The sequence below is a fragment of the Taurulus bubalis genome, assembly GCF_910589615.1.
Source record: "Taurulus bubalis genome assembly, chromosome: 18".
NCBI classification, from domain to species: Eukaryota; Metazoa; Chordata; class Actinopteri; order Perciformes; family Cottidae; genus Taurulus; species Taurulus bubalis.
Genome location: NC_136606.1, coordinates 15,461,214 through 15,477,885, shown reverse-complemented (window position 1 = coordinate 15,477,885; position 16,672 = coordinate 15,461,214).

Below are 16,672 nucleotides of genomic sequence, written 5' to 3'. Positions count from 1 at the left end.
ACACACACACACACAGACAACAAATGATTTGTGCAAATCTTTTTGTATTTGTTTACCAAATGGCATGCATAGCCACACATCTCCTCCTTGTGGAGTCAAAAAATAAACCTCATTCAAACTTTTGAAATGATTTGTTCAGAAAGTTTCCCTCCACACATTTGAAAGTAGTCAGACATAATGTTTTCACACGTTCATATATGGTGTTGCAGCTTTGGTGATTTACTAATGGCAGTTAAAAGTGAGACACATTTCCTGCAGTGTGATTCATTTTCTTTCAGCCAGACGTATCAGATTTATTTTTTTGTGCAGGCAGCCTCCTAGTTTGGGTTTTGAGTGTGTAATTTATGTTTGCAGTGGAAATGATGAAATGAAATTTGTGACATGCATAAAAACACAAGAATAAGTCTCCAGCCCTCTGCATGTGTTTCCTTCTCTTTCCAGGCTTAGGCTGTTGGAGCACGATAAGCAGGGATAAAATGACTTTCCTCCCTCTCATATGTTCCTTGTCTTTTTATGGTTGACCCTTACTGCTGCCCAAGAATCTCTCAATCATTTCAATCCACAGCGTTATAGAGTATTTTATGGAGAGAAGTCTTCCTTCCTCATCGTGCACCATAATGATCCGGCAGAAGTGGATTCCCATTGAAGGAAGCGGGTGGCACATTCAGATAGCGCCCATGCTGACTCGATTGACTGTTTGGACTAGACACTGTCCCCTGCTTTGATGCTTGTGCTAAGTCACCAGCATTGTAGTGAAATCTTCCCTGTCAGTGTTCCATTTGGATGATACAAATGTACACCATACTGTAGTTTTCTTCCCCATGCTCTCCTAAAAGCTAAATGCATGCTTACATAATGAGCATGCATTTGGATCTTGAGCAAAAGAAAGATGACTGAATTAAGAGAAGTGGCTAGACGGAGCAGATGGGAAAAAGGCTGAGAAATGCAACACTGAGATAAAGAGTGAACACACGGCTTTAGAGATAAAGCCGTGTTTACTTAAATCATTTCTTGACAAATGGCATGGAGTGGTGTGTGTGGGCTCACCTGTTTATTGTCACTGCTCTTTATTTGTGTTAATTAAAACCTCTGCTTGTTCTGCCTGAAGATACAACGCTCTCACTGCAGTCTTGAACATCAATATGTTGTGGTTAATGCATGGAGCATACAATGGAAGTTCAGTGTCGGCTGGATGTAAGTGGAACAAGTCCCTTTCTAATCCCTCTATTACTGTCAAAGGCATAACTCTCTGTTTGACTTGCTCAGTTGATTATTTAAAGGAAATGCATAGTTTAAACATGTCTGTATGCTGCTTCTTATATGAAAATATCACTGACTTTTGCAGGGAGGAACTATCAATACGGACTCCTGTAAACCAACGCTTTGCCCAGGGCGACTTACAATGAGATATCAGGTGAAGAGCCAGTTGCTTGCTCAGGGATACTTGTTTAGGACACGTGTCTGCCGAATGACATTGATTGATACAAGATTAAACCAAGAACCTCCAGGTTACAGGACTGTCTGTCTCCCCACAAGCCTGCTAAATAAATGATGTGGGAACAACATCAGAAAGAAGAACAGTTATGGGGAGAAGTAACCTGCAAAATGTGCTTTAAAAATGCTGTATTTTAGAAATGAATGTGATGAACTTACCTACAACTGATAAGGCAAGGTCTTTCAGAGTACTGAGACGTTACGAGACCTCATCAACTTTGGTTTTCAGTCAAGGCTTAACTTGGAAAGTAATGGTGCATTTCACCAGCAGCGTGCTCGCCCTGCTGATCAGAAGGCACCCATCGTAAAACGGGGTTGAATCCCTAAAAGCTGCAAAGAAATCCTGATTAGGAAATTACATTTTGTATCTTAACTGTACCTGAAGTATATTATATATAATATATTCCTACTAAAACATATACACATCAGATTACAAGGAAGGTTAGGGACACCACTACTAATCCTTCCATACTCTCCTTCATGTCACATAGTAACAGTAAGCCATTTATTGAAAAGCGCATTGCTGTATTTCACCCAGCTGCCTTGATTCAAGAGCCGGTATAAGTTTCACAAGCCTGTGATTATCATAGAGGTCAAAGCAGTCATTTCCTCCAGCGATGTCAAACGATCAAACTAACATCGTTATGCTCAAAGGAATGATAAACCCACTCAAATTTCCACATCAGAGACAGAAACATTTTTCCTCAACAAGCACAATGGGCGCACAGGCAAATAAACATGGTTAATTGGTGCCGCATGCTGACACATTGGAGGACACTTACAGCACTGAAACACAGAACACATTAAAAGCTTCCTGTGCAGTGAGGTGCAGAAACAATGTGCCAAAGTGCAAAGTAGCGAATGAAGTACAAAACCAGAGAACTTTAGGAAGGATCAGTTTGCATGGTTGGTGCAGAGAAAGATGCCTAAAATGAATTTTGGCACAGTGCACGTAAACTGTGCAGTCTCACGGACACACAACCATGGTTGTAGATTTTTCATTCCTATGCATACCTAACAACATCCAGGTCAACTCTGAAGATAGAACATATTCATAAACACTATGTGTTGGTACCAGGCATTGAGTTACAAATGCACCGAAATAATGTAGTTCTAATTAGATACAATTTAAAAACTCTGTACAAAAGACAGTTTCTCCAGACAAACCATTTTCTCCACAGATAAACTATACAGAGACATCTAAAGCGACTGGTGGAAAAATAAAACTCACTGAGTGAGTAGTTTTCCCGATGTTTCTGCTAGTTGTGCATCAGAATGTCTGAGTAAATATTGTTTTTTTCCCACTTGGATGAAAATGGGATAGTTAAATGTCTATGAATAAATTGCGCAGCCATGAAATGCATCTCTGTGGATCTGTTATCAGCAGCATGTGGAAAACAAAATACTCTTCATCAGCTTTTTTGCAGTTTGAACAAATGAGTACAACACTGTGGCGTTTTTCTCTCCTCACGCTCACTTTTTTCTCTCAATACAGACATAAACGTGCCATCACTCTCTATCACAGAGTCCTGCAAAGTAATTTGAGAGCAAATATACAATCATGAGCTGAAATAGAAATATACCAGATAGTTGGAGTAAACAATGTGGCTACACTGAGAAAGTTAATTACTCTACTTCATCACAAATACGTCCTGGAATGCACTGAAGGGCCCAGATTGGTGACGTATGCACAAGACTCAGTGGAAATTTGTCCTGAGAGCAAAAGTTTACGATGATGCCGCAAAGGCACACCTCTCCTTAGTGGATGGATTCATAATACTCTCTCCAGCAGTCACAAAGCACGTTATTAACTGATGCAGACTAGAGGATGAGAGCAGTGGAGTGAAGACTTTTTTAAATACTAAATCTGCTAGACTCATAGTGCTGAAGGAATCTTCATTCTGCCCTTCTACTTTCTTTCCTCCAACACGGCATCAGGGGGAGGAATACAGACATCCAGTATGGGAAGCAGTGAAGCATGTTGCGTTTTTTTGGGGGGCATTTCTACTGTACCATACACATTGGCATCCATACTAGCAGTGTGGTAATAGTAACAACAACCCATTTTAAACAGCATCTGTTCTGGATTGTGGAGGCAGATGTCAAAATCTCCAATGTTGCAAAACGGTTCCGAGCTTAAATTGGTAAATGTTTCCCTCCAAGAACTAAAGTCACACTGTAAACAAACAGTTATCTCCTCTGTGTAGAGGAATGCAGTAAGTTTACTGTACTGTTTGAACCACAATGAGCTATTGATTGAGGAAAATAGATACAAATTAAACCTGAATGGAGAATATTAAATATTTTGCACCACAAGCGACAATTCGTAAAAAGAACAGATAGGCAGGGGAGACAGAACAGTTAACACGTACACAGAGATAACATTATTCCATTTTGACTCGACATCAACAGTGTGATTAGTGATGATGGCGAAAGACACTCTGACCTTGCCGAATCCCGAAGGTTGAGCAGGAGCCAGAGCCAAAAACAACCTTCGCATTTATGTTGATTGTAACATGCTTCTGATTTTTTTTTTGCCCGAGCCTTTAAATAGTGCCATGTAAAAGTGACATCCAGAACCAGTTTAGAACATGATGGCTCTCTCCTAATCCCCATCTGCCGCAACTTGCAATATAAAGAATATTCACTGTTTGAATTCAAAGGGCCTGTGTATTATAGCATGGGAATTGTATCAGGGATACAAAACTGGACTAATTGCCTCCTTAATAAAGTGAGGTGCAGGTAGAGCTGTGGCCTGAATCAGGTAGAGAAGCACTTGTCCAACATATCCTCACATTCTTATTTCCTTGTTGGGCTGTTTCTTTGCTGCTCTGTATTCCTCTATTTTCTCCCTCGTGATCTCCCTCAATGTATCTCCCTTGCTTGAGCTCTTTCGTAAACCATGGCTTGTTGCTGTTTCACACATGAATGCAAATTAGCTCTCAGAAACCACAGAAGTATCCAACCTTACTCTATTTGTGATACTGCCATGGATTATACATCTCAAAGCAAGCCAATGTATACTACAGTACTATACAGTATACAGACATGCATGTGTTGGGGAACTGAGTCCTTCAATGCAATGTTTTCATGTGCAGGATCAATGCATGAGAGGACAAGTCAGATGTGGCATTCACATGTCCATTTTAGAAGGAAATTCAGGTGTGAATGTGTGTGAAAATTCAGGTGTGAATACTATACAGTATATTTATTCACAGTAGTGTACAAAATACGATGGACATAAAAAATACAACATGTGTAAAACTTACCTGGTTTCCATTCATATTGCAATTTTAGACAATCTATATTTTGGAAGCACCTATCTCACTATACCTCATCATCACGGTATCTTTGAGGTTAAAAAAAACAACAAAAACAGACTCAGATATGCAGATTGTATTAATTGTTGTGTTTTGTCCTCAGCACAAAAAGTCATCCTTGTATTTTCATATTGTAGAACAGACTTTAGACAAGTATTCTGGTTGTCATAACTTACTTACTAATGTGGTCTTGGAAGATGGCTTGCTCAAAACAAATCCGCAGTCATAGTTTGGACCTGATACAAAACAAGTGGATTTAACAGGTTTGCCTATCAGTGTGTGTGGAGCTGCAGGCAGAGGAGAGCGATGGCAGCACCAAAGGGTCACATTATTTAAGGGTTCTGTTGTAGATGAGAGGAATGAGACAAGACCATCACATACGCCAACAATGAGATTATAATTAGTGTACAATGGCTTCCTTGACTCTCCCAATCAATACTTCAATACAGATTTAAAACTGTAAGCTGTATTTAACATTCTGAATAGTAATAAAGAAGCAAAACATGATGTGCTTTTTATTTGATTGAGTGGAGTAATGTCGACCTGAGCAGAGAATGAAGTCACTCTCCCTCTGTGTGTTGTTATCAGGGATCCTCTTTGCTTTGCCCCCACCGGCTAATTACAGCTCATCATGCCAATTGACAGCGTCGTCGTATTTCACTGCTGCTGCTTCACATTAAAAGCATTCAATTTGCAAAATACGGGGTGGATTTTATTTTTATGGAGCTACAGGAAATGAAATACATGAGTCATTTGTTCACAAGACATTGACAGCGATTGTAAAGCAATATACGACTTAACCTCTCACATACGGTCATGCATTTAAGCTTGATATGTTCATACCGGTCGCTATAAAATACCTGTATTTAAGAACATTGTATATAACTTTTTTTAATGGAAACCAACTGATATACATTTTCTGCCTTAGAGACCCGATATATAAATATTTGCTCACTGGCAGCATCATCACATTGTAATCGTGGCATCAGCCGCTGCTTTGGTGCAACTTTGTGTTGTCAAAGGCAATACGTTGCCTTTTGAACTTAATTCTGGGCCTCGCATGCGTTATTATTTTATTACATTTGTATATCTGTGGGGATGGTGATACCAGGGGCCGTCCACTCAAATTGTTGTTGCCTGTCTGGCTGATGGTTAGTGTTGCCAGAGTGAATTGATAGAGCTCTGGATCAAGAGGAGTCACTACAATTCAGTCATGTACTGAATGCTAAACAGTATATATCAAGGGTAGTGGGGGAGATGTACGAGAACATTTCAAATAGCCTTTATATGCACTTTGTTCCACTTGTTCAAATGGAAATTAAAACTGTGGACAAGTGCTTTCTGTTGGAGACGGAGGATACTAAGACAATATAGTGTTTCCTTAGGCACCCCTGACAGCTTATAGAGCTGGTGGAGAAAAGTGGCATCAACAGGCCTTTCGGGTGATTGACACATTTTGGCTAGAAGTCAAAGCATTTACAGATTCTGGGGGATATAAGTACTTTAACGAATCAGCACAGGATGCCATCTGGCCACTCAGTCCATATCCAATACTCAGAGAGAGAGAGAGAGAGAGAGAGAGAGAGAGAGAGAGAAGTTTAAACCGTATATTGCTTTTTTCCATTTTGTGAGCTCTGGCCTGATCTGTACTATTTACACAGCAGCAGTGTTCAAGCCTTCCTGGCAGTTGCTGTGGGTGTAATCAATCAGTATCTTAGGAAATACAGCTCGTGTGGAGTTCACTCTGAACAGTTCTCAATCGATGCATATGGGGAAGTTGAAAGGTTTTATTTCTAATAGACAATTAACAAAGTGTAGACACAGAAAAAGTATTACATTTACAGTAAACAAGGGTTGCAGCTGCTATTCGTGGCTATATTGCTATATTATATCTTAAACTAGTACCTTCTCTATGGACGGGAATGTCAGTCTGTTAGTTGGTTCGTCAAGACTGAAATATCGCAACAACTATTGCATGATTTATGTTCCAAAGAGACGTTTATTTATTGAGATCAAAGTCCTTGTATTTGTACGCATTCATGGTCGATAAAGCTGATTCTGATCACCACTATGAGATTAATATTTTTCGTCGTTAAAAATGTCGAAACAATGTTTGGGTAGATTGCCATGACATTTGGTAGAGAGGATGACAGGCAAATGTTTCACTTACATGTAATTGACAAATTGACTCCCCTCCAGGCCCAATCACTCAAGAGGTTGACATCTGTGGTTAAGGCTGAAATGTCTCAGCGATTCTTGGATTGGATTGCCATTGGATTGCCATAAAGTTGTCCTTAAGATGAATTGTACCAGTGAATTGATAATACAATTGGGGAAAAGTCGAAGTTGTCATTTATGACCGAGTACCTGCGAAACTTCAGACATTTCCATCAGACTGCGCTGTACTTTGTGTTTAGTTTAACTTAGCATGCTGACCAATACGGCAAACAAGCCTTAGCGTTGTCATTGTGAGCGCGCATCTTACGCTGGCGTTAGCGTTAAGCTCAACGCACCACTGTGTCTCAGCACAGCCGGCAGTCATCTATCTTGTTATTGTGCCATTGACTTCTGTTTCTATTGGGTTCCTGAGATTCAGCTTATGGTATCTTCCAGTGTCTCTCGTCCGACATTCATCCACTGTTGCAAAAGCTTTAATATATGTTTTCTACCTATATTTGTATTTGTGAACTTTATTAGGAATTTCGGTTTTTATATTTTCTAAGTTTTAGTGGCTTGGTTTGTAATTGACTGACTGTTGCATAACGTTACAAACATTTCTATAAACACAGTACAGAAATAGGTTTTCTCTCTGGCGGCCTTTGTAAATGTTTTAGAGTCTTTTTACTTCATTAATTAGTATCTCTATGCAGCATCACTTTCACTTCTTCCCTGATATTTCTGCTCTGAGACAAATCCCAGCCCTAATCTGAGTTTTCCTTCACTCTCAGAAAGTGGCTAGAGGGCAGTCGCAGATGCTGACTGCGAAATTGGCTGCAGACTTAATATATCTGGTGCTAATTACACGCAGATTGCTGGTGTAAATTAGATGTATGTAAATATGGAGCTGAATATTTATCAGAGGAATGTAAAATAACAAGATCTTTTCAGAAGCACCCGAGCTAAAGATGACACCTGGACTACAAGCTCTTGTCTGGAACAGTATCTATAGCAACTGGTCTGTCATCATGTGTGAGCAACATGTGTCAGGAAAAGGACACGAGAAGAAGTGTAAGGGAAGCTCTTTTATGTTCCCCAGTTTGACCTTTTGGTTTCTGTCCATTAGATGATAAACAATGTGAGACCCCTTTTTCTAATTAAAAAAGACAAGACAAGAGTCAAGATATGGGTTTTTCCATTCAAAATAAACAGTATTTGCATTTCAGCTGCCCGCATTTGAATTCATAGTGTTTCAGTAGGCTTATTTAGTTGTGTGTTTAATCATCAGGGATATTTACAGGAAAGAAGAGGCTCATTAAACTCTTGTAAAGTTTTGTATCAATACAGTTGGCTGGATGGAAACAGAAAATGGGGAAACATATCTGCGCTCAAAGTTGTGATGAGGTTAAGTTCATAAAGGGGCATCAGATATCCAAACTGGAGAGTCTCCAGAATTAGTGAGATTTATAACAATCATTTGGCTGATACAACTGTCGACGCATTGGATGTAAATAACAGCTGCAATGATTAATTTACTCCAAAAAGTGACACAATGAGCAGAAAGTGTGCAGAATGACAAGTAGGGTGGTGACTATATCGAGTCAGATTTCATTATCAATGGAATTACTCTCTCCTCTGCTATTATAAGTGTGATAAAGACCAGCCACAGGGTTGCTGAACTCATCCACGGCACTTCTGCACTGCCATACTTTTTAATCAGATGGCTAAATTATATTGTGTAGGCCATCGCACTGTGTAGTTGAAACGATGACATGGTGATTTAAAAAAAAAATCACAGAAATGACATGGTTTCATTGACATTTCTTGATTGATTACTTGAATTTCAAATTTTGTCAAACTATAACAAAGTAGGGTTCATTTGCAAAGCCCATGGAGTGCTATAGTTTTACACTAAGGCACATCCACACTAATACTAGTAATATAATAAGCATTAATAAGAAAAGGAAAGTAAAACGTTTTGTGCCCATCTTCCTCCTCAAAGGCGCAAACCGTGACTCCAAACGTCCGGTCCGTAGGGCTGATATTGCGTTTTAAAAATATATACCTAGTAGTGTGGATTTAGTAAAAAAGCAATAGTTATATAACTATCTTATCACATAAGCATTTTTGGGGTTCAATTAACAACTTCATCCAGTAGAACAAGATAATCCTCTCCTTCAGCACTGCTGTTGTGTGTGCATGTTGTAAATTTAGAATATTCCACTTGCAACTCGAGCCACTAATTGTCCCAGTTTCCAGACGGCTCACTCTCACAGAAAGATGTATGTCTCCCGGCTGTTTCAAATACACATTTTTCTGATGAACCAGTCCTGTAGAAGGAGGAAGCTTCTTGGATAGGCGTGCTCTTTCCCCCCTTCATGATTCCTATGCTTTAACATTCAAAATTCACATAATTTGTTTTGGATGATGTGGGATTTTCTTTATTCATGCATACATAAATTATACATTTATAATTTTGCTAATAAAACCACAGCATTGCATTTGGAATGAATTACACTTGTGTGCAAAAGATCTTCATAATTATTTTGCAATATTGTAAAAGGCATCTTTCTTCCAGGAAAGACATTCAAGTTCAGTTAATTAAGTTGTGTATGGTTGCTCTATGTGTCAGCCCTGTGATTGACAGGTGATCTGTCCAGCCCCCTCCCCTCACCCCACCTCAACCGGGTAAAGGATAAGCGGTAACACATGATGGACAGACAGAGAGGCTGCCTGAATCAGGTCCAAGCTTCCTGCCACCACAGATCAATAGTTCTACAGACAATGTAATGCAGGACACTCTACAAAATACATAGGAAACAGTCTGGAAAGCTTGTAAAAATTAAAACAAATTATATGAAGGCTGACAGGGACTATTAAAAGTCCCCTGACACACAACTCATAGGAACTGATTTGATCTGGGGGCCTGACGGGTCCCTGAGTTCATCATTTTACTCAAATTAATTTATAATGACTAAACTATGACTAACCTGCACAACCCCTATGCTCATAGAACACACACACACACACACACACACACACGCACACGCACACGCACACGCACACGCACATGCACACGCACACGCACTTGTGCAGGCACCCACACCCCCTGGAGAAATCCCCACTACTTAATAATAGAAAAACCGAAATCTTTCGAAAATTAATCACCCGTGCTCCTTTGTAATTCTGTCTGGAAGCGGCTCTGCGGATGAAGTTTCAACTCTGTGACAGATGAAGTTAAGCTACAGTAAGTGACAGTGACATTGACTGCAGGCTTACCCTTCCATAAATCCAATAGAGATGAATGTAACAAAAGAAGAGCCTTAGCTGAGACAGCAAAGTACGAAGAAATCCGATGAGGATGTCTCCATACGAAGCATATTGATGTGCTGTAGTTAATATCTGGCAGCTTGCCATGAAAGAGCACTGGCTCTGAAACTAATGCACACCTGTGGGAATAAATCAATGACAGCCGCTCATTTTTTATGGAATTGAATTGTAAAATAATACCATGACAGTGGAATCCCTGGATCCATCTCATTAAGCGCTGTCTTCTTTCAAATTTCTTTAAGCAGGATCCTAAATGATTCAGCAAACCTCCCGGTTCTCCTGTCGTTGCACAGAGGCACTCGGAGGGCTTTGTGTACTCAGTGATTCACTCTTCAGTCTGTACCAATTACTTTGATTTAAACCGTTGAACTAACAATATCATGCTTAAACAGAAAAGAACAGCGGATTAAAATGCAGGGAAAACTGTGGAGCTGCTAGCTTTGCCGCTTTTCAAGTGAGACATGTTTCACATAAATGAAAGCAAAGGAAAAAAGCTTCAATAAATCTTTCTGCTGTGGTGAGCATGTGAGATACACCAGCCATATACACAGTTGCTTTGATTTGTGTCCTTGGTTGTTTTTGTTAATTAATTTCCCTCCTTTCGCTCTGTCGTGATCTTGGTGTGCCTGCAGTATATCTCGCTGTGCCACTATCCTGATATGGAAGGCATTCATCACCTGATTAGGTCAGGTGATGAATGGTGAGGTCACTACAGCTGCTAAAACGGCATTGGTAATGTGGTTTGTGCAACTAGGAATTTATGTTATTACTCAGGACCGTCACATTCATAATTGTCAGTCTGTATTCCAGAGGGAAACACAGAAAGAATAGGGATTGAACAAGTGATGCAATGAAGGATTAATATCTGGAGTTGTCCTGAGGAATTAATTATGAAAGGGCGTGCAGTTATTTTCTGAGAATAAAGACAAACTGAGCTTCATAATTGATAAGAACCACGCTAAAAGATTAATCATTTCACTCAGATGGAACCCTGCTATTTTGTGTTTGGCTTCAGGAGAGGCGGCTTGTTTTGGAGACAAATACAACACCTCCAGGTGAAGAATTATCTATAACTCTTTTTCTGAAAATAATTTAGGCCAATAATACAAATCTGTCATCTAATTAGTTTTCTGTTGGAGCACAGCTTTGTGATTTTATTGGGGCATGTTATATTGGTGTATATTTAAAATTCTTTTTTTGTGTATTGTTACCTTTCTCGGGTGTTTGAGCTTCTGCATGACCTTGACACAAGTAGGACGTTCTCCTCTTCTGAAGGAGGAACTTTCTCTGTGCTCATTTTAAATGTGGTTTAGGAGCTGGTAAGTACGAGCATCATCTTGTGACCTCAAGAGTGGAAGCCAATCATGATCCTGGTAGAATGAACAAAAGAAGGTTTTGACAACAGAAAGCTGGCAGCAGATAAAAGACACGAGCAACACCAGTAAGAAACGCAGACGACCCGACACCGAAAGAGGGAAAGCACACGGAGTAGGAACACAAGGAGAGCGTGGTGATTATACACAGGTGGAACAAATCAGGGCTGGGCAGATGATCATAAAGTCGGGAAAATACACAAAAACAGGAAGCAAAACAAGACATGACACAATACAGGAAACACACAAAGCTAAAACCCGGGACCACAGATCCAGTATGCAACTACACAAGTGTGACGTGTCTCTGGCAGCTCTGCACAGCTCCTTCAGTCACCGGCTGGTTCATCCCCGGTGTGTGAAGGAGAGTCCTTCCTTCCTGCTGCTGTCAGGCCGCACAACCAACTGAGCTTGCAGTAGACCACACAAACACTTAATAACACATCAATCACTTTAATCACTTCAACTGGTGCAATATAAATACTTTTTAAATATTTTTTATTCTGTCTGTATATATATAATACTGCTTTTGTGGATTCTTTACTGTTTTTGTATTACTGTTTTACTGTTTACTTATATTTATATTACTTGTTTTTATTTTATTTTTATTTGACGATGTGTCTCTTGTGTGCACTTTACCTGCTGCTCTAATCCTGCAATTTCCCAACTGGGGGACTAATAAGGGATTATCTTATTTTATCTTATCTTAAAGTTTAAATCTGCAGTAAACCACTTGTAGAAAGGATTCTTTTGTGAAGTAGAAGACATCTTGTGTAGTTAAACCTCTGAAATCAACAACATTTGCACATTCATACATTCTGGACTTTTTTTTATGAGGTCAACTTTTATTTTAAGGATTTTTAAACCTTTTTTGGGGAAAATCCAAAATATTACTGTATTACAGAGTATTTTCATCAACACTAAATATATGGTGCCTCTTTTCTTGTAACCCAAAAGTTTAGTTTGTTCTTGTTTGCAGGTCATTTTTGAGTGACTCTGAGAAATGAATGCATTATGAAACCCACGTATAGACATCACATATTCTCATAAAACCTTGGGCAGACCTACTCTAGCCGGTGACTTCAACTGTCATGTCAAACACCCTACATGTACCACCTAGTGCTCACATTAACTGCTAATAGATTATTCCGCTTCTGTGTATTGACTCATCCATGCAGGGTGTGTGGTGAGATGTTATATGTAATACCCTGTTGTGTTTACACATGTCAGGCAAGCAGAAACTTCTCTCAGGGGAAAGCCTAACAATAACCCTCTCTGCAAGTCGATAACATCCCTTCATATGCAAATGTTCAACCACTTAGGTACATGGAATGGGCCATGAAAAATACAGAACGCTGGGCCAACCGTAAAGGCAAACCAGAAAAAGCTAAATGACAAAGCTTGTCTATAATTTATATGAACATCAGACCAAGACCTGGACTTTGCAGCATGAAATAAAATGTTAACCTTGGTGCTGATATGAGGTTTCAATTACTTTTGTTTTGGTAAGGTGACAATGACTCACACACAGACACCTTCTCTCTTCATGGGAGCAGAAGAAAGACAACAATGAAAGGAAAAAAACATGCCCGACCCTGCTGCTTTATTTCTTCAGTCTGCTAGAGTTGCTGCGTTCATTCATTGTTACTTTAAGTATGTTTTTTAGGCTGCACTTTAAAAAAAAAGGAAGAAAAGAAATGGTACTTTCCTTTTTTTGCCATTGAGTGAGCTTTTTAATTGGCACTTGGCATGGAGAGCCAAATATTGCTGAAAGATTAGTTGCATTCAGCTAAACTTGTATATCTCATTTAATCTTCAGAGCAAAAGATAATTAGAAAAAAAATTGTCAACTGAATCATCTCTTTCAACCTTGTGGCTGTACTTTCAAATGAATCCAACATGAACTTTGATGTGCCATTTGAGACATAATGCATCTTTCCCAAAGGACTTGCCTCAATACATCGTGTATTAAATGCTTTCTGTGAGGTTATTTACATGACCATAGGATTCTGAATAAAAGCTGACAGAGCCGATGTCAACTTATATACATCCTCATGTCTTATTTAGAAAGCTAGGGGGATGTAAGCAATCTAATACATGATCATTTGTTTTGTTTTTTTCCTTCCACCCTTTGGCCCTCTTTAAGCAACAGATATGTTCTGGCTCCATTAAGGCATGTCAAAGCAATCATGTTAAGAGCCACAACGCTTACTCAGGGTGACATGATAATTATCTATGCTATGAGGTCATTCACAGCCTCGGATGGCTATGCAACTCCAATATGGAGAGAGAGCGAGAGAGAGAGAGCATTCTACAAGATGCTAAGTTGCATTTTATTTGGGCCGTGGCACCTTAACTCTCACTTTGCTGAAGTGGCTGTGGATGTCTCTCATAACACATCTATTACATTAGGGCTTTGAGGAGATGACATGGGGGATTTCACAATACAATTAGAATTCATCAGAGAAACTTCAGTCTCTTTTGTTGACGTGTCTGCAGAGATAGAAGTTGCGTTTCGTTGCGCGACTGTAAAATAGTTCTGGCGGGTGTTTCCTGCCTCCTTTCTTTGGATGAAATTATCATCTTAAAAGTGTAGCGCACATTCATCTTTGTTGTAGCTTCTTCCAAGGGAATTGGCGTACATCATAAGGCCTTGAGCAATCAAATCTGGGCAGATGACAGAGAAAACAAAATAATGCAGAAAAAGGAGTCTGAGCACAAGCCCTTCGAGGTAAATGTTTTATAGGGAATTGAATGCAGAATTTCAAGGCACCCTGGTTTGTAGTCCTAATCCAGGATGAGGTGAATTTGAAATCAATTATGAACTCAGTAGGATTATTGACGGATACCACCTAGTCATTACAGCATGTGAACAAAATGACTTTTCCTTGAAACTTCCATTAATTTAGCTGAAATGGAACAGTGTGCGGCAGCCCTGCAGAGCCACGCCTGGATCAATGAAAAGGAACCACAGGGCAATCCCAATCGATCCCCTCTGCTGAAATACACCAGAAGGCACTGTTATGGTACAGAACGTGTTCGATTCCACAAATACACAACTATGGCAGAGAGCAACAGAGAGCATGTGTGACGAGCATGAATGCACAACTGGCATTACTATATACTATATATACTATATTCACCGTGGGAATATAGTATGTTGTTTTATATGTGCTGTGGGAGTGGTGTGTGTGAATGTATGACATTTATTCATGTATTTGTAATGAGAAGTCATTTTTGTCGATGGACATCCAGCGTCATGTTTGTGCCATTTAAAAGGTGTGACTAAGGTGGGCTGAACATGGTCTCTCAGATATACTACATCAACATGCACTACTTTAAAGAAGGATACCATGTTATCACTGACTATCATACTGTATTCACACATCTTCTATAGTGTATATTTTCTCTTGCCTGACTGCATTGTACAATTTTGAAATTGTTCATGGTTCCAAAGACCAGCCATAGACACACTTAAACACACCTGTGCTTGAACATTTTTCTTCCTAAAATTGACGGCTTGTCTGACAGAAATCCAAATTGCCGTTTGCTGTATTTAGAAAAGAGAGAAAAGTTACATCCACATCCTGCTATTGTGGTTTCCGTATTTGGTCTGTTTCCCACTTGGCACGGCTAATTCTTCAGCTTGTGACTCTGAAAGAATCCAAATGAGCCCCAAAAAAACAAAAACATCACAGGTGAGGCCAGTAGCCTGAAGCCACTGCAGGCCTGTTCTGATACAGCCGGATATCGCAACCAGTGGAGCGAATCCAGTCGGTGCTGTGTATCCTGTGACAGCCTCTGAGCACAGATAAAGATGCGTGTGGTCGAACATGCAGACTTTGATCTGATGCTCCTGTCTCCACGAACAAGCGTCCAGCCTTCCAAACAGCCGCAAGCTGTGTATGGACGAGAGGGGAGATCAATGCTAATAAAGCTCAATGCATGAGCCTTTTTTTATTTAGTAGAGATTTGCTGATGACGATTTTGGTCTTTTTTTTCTTCCATTGTTGTTGATACAAGGGGGGTGCAGATCATTTTACTGAGTGACACTTGTAGCCGCGAGATGGGGGAATCAATAAATTAGGAAGAACAGCAGGAAGGGGATTTTAAGATCCCAATCACACAGTCATGTGATATTAAAGTAAAGACATAGACTCAGAAAGGCTATACAGAGGCTAGAAACATCTTCATTCTCACACCAAAAGAAGATCATTGCAAAGCAGCATCTTATTTGCAGGTACTAACTACCATGGTGATACATTCCTTCAAGTCTCGAGACATTTAAACAAAACAAAAAACTTCTCTAATTAGTTAACTTTCTGCTTTTAATAGAGAAAACTTTCTTAATTTGAATTAAAAGCCATTGTCGGCTGTCAGAGGCCAGTCACTGATGTTGTAGTTCCCTGTGATTACTGATGAGGGTTGATCAAATCAGCACCTCCAACCGTGTGTCTGTGTTTGTTTGTGAGTGCGCATGCAAATGTGCCTTTGCCTCAGGCGTGTTTCATTATATGTGCGTGAAGACGTGACTGTGTTCACCCATGAAAAAGAAAGAAAGACAGACCACACTGTGACACATCAAAACCCACCATTGGGTACCGTCTCCTTGTTATTGAAGATGCTGTAGAGACACGATGGTGAGGAGAAGGAAATGGTCGTGAACGCTGTGAATCATCTCAGCGGTTCATGCTGAATTAAATGCCAACGGAAGACCGGAATGCCTCATGTTGAGAGGAAGAAAATCCATTCCTTCTTAAGAGATAGTCACCACTCATCAGTTACCACTATCTATTCAAATTCGTCCTTATATTGAAAAATGTTACGACGTATGTCCACGTTATCTTTAGTACCACGACAACCTCCTTGAATTATGGGTGTGACTCCTGATTACTTCTTTCAGTGATCCTGTCTACTCAAACAGTTTTTGGGGGTTTCAATCAATTTCAGTGTTGGAATCACAGTTCCCTAATTGGAATCAGCTTGAATCATGATTCCAAT